General features: G+C 35.2%; 1 pseudogene; it reads right to left on the bottom strand.

Moving 5' to 3' along the window:
• Nucleotides 1–615: 615 nt before the first annotated feature.
• LOC123638785 lies at nt 616–1,365 on the bottom strand (annotated as a pseudogene).
• Between the last annotated feature and the right edge of the window lie 301 nt (nt 1,366–1,666).

The following is a 1,666-nucleotide window of genomic DNA, read 5'->3' on the forward strand; positions in this document are numbered from 1 at the left end:
TCTTTTGGGAGATATCCAAATATAATGTGAACATAAAATTACAATGAAAAATTATGATTAATTTTTATTAATAGCCATACCTAATGTACTGCAGATAATATTGTGGTATGGACCTTTAGAAATTGTTCCACTTTTTTTTCCCCCAGTTACCTTGGAGTTTACTTAAACTAAGAGAAAAAGGTCATAATATTTTCATGCAATCCACACTTGGTTCTTTAAATGATAATTGTAACAAATAGCAAAGAATTAAGGAATGCTGTACTTGTAATGCATACGAAACACCAATATTTTGGGTTGTACATAATTAAAGAAATGTCTCAAACACTTTTCAAAATACTGTAGTAGCCAATACACAGAGGAGGCATGCCTTCAGTGGGCATAGGAATGCAGTGTAGGAAAAAAAGTCACGCTGGAACTACTCAATTTCTTTAAAATAACTGAGCAAGGAAAACAACACTGAACTTCACATAGCAGTTTACACAACTTCTATACGGTACCTGGACTTAAGTGCAAGAGCAAAAGTTAAAACTCTCCTCTATATTTGGTAAACAACTATGAGGTAAATTTAGATGAGTTTTCCCCCTGGATTTTACTAGGAGTAGCCTTTTTAATTTTTTATCTAAAAGAGGGCAGGTTTGGCACTTTTATACTGATGTCACCAATGTTTATGTCTCTTGGAATCTTAGCAAGATTTATAGTCTTTATATATTTTATTCATTATGGCCCCAAGTTTCTCCAGTTCATTTTCTGCATTAATTTGTATAACAATTTCACTCTTGTTGGTTCCAATATCATTCCCTCATCACCATTTCTGCAAGAATATTGTGAGCCTCATCTACACAGAAAATTAAATCCATTTGACAGACATTTTCAAAGACACTTGCCTAATGTTTCCACAAATACTTGAATTAGATCTAAAATACCAAGTTCATTTTTTGAAAAATTCACACAGAAAAAATATGATGTTGCATAATGTCTAGAAATCAGTTTGTTGCCATATCCTCCAATTTATAACCCTCCTTCTAAAAAATCACATTTTTGTCTCTCTTAGATGCCGAATGGAAAGTGTCCCTGATGATTTGCTGTTGTGTGTCTCCACTCCAGAACGTGGAGAGCTGTGGCTTCCTGTGGTTCTTGACGACCAGGGTCGCCTTGATGCCACCTGAGTGAGGGTTGGGGTAAGTGCCTCATCCAGGGAGCTCAATGGCCAGTCCTCTCCTCAACTTGATTTTTTTAGTTGTCTCTGTGTTTGTGTGTTTGTTGGTTTACTTCCTATTTTGAAACTTTTAAAACACAAGAGTGGAGATAATGAATGGGTACGGAAAGCGGCAGAGTGGGTAAAAAGGAACACTACATACTCGTCATCTACTTCCAACAACTATCTCCATTTTCCCAGTCATGTTCCATGTATTCCCCACATTCTATTTTTTTATTTTTCTGGAATATTTTGAAATAAATCTAAGATATCATATTATTTCACTTATAAGTATTTTAGAGACTATCTCTAAAGATAAGGTATTTTTTTTTTCTTTTTCTTTTTAGAAATGGCCACTTCCAGCCTGGGCAACATAGAAAGAATGTGTCTCTAAAAAAAAAAAAAAAAAAAAAAGATACAAAGCCGGGCACAGTGGCTCACACCTGTAATCCTAGCACTCCGGGAGGCCGA

Source organism: Lemur catta, chromosome 5 (assembly GCF_020740605.2).
Source record: "Lemur catta isolate mLemCat1 chromosome 5, mLemCat1.pri, whole genome shotgun sequence".
NCBI lineage: Eukaryota > Metazoa > Chordata > Mammalia > Primates > Lemuridae > Lemur > Lemur catta.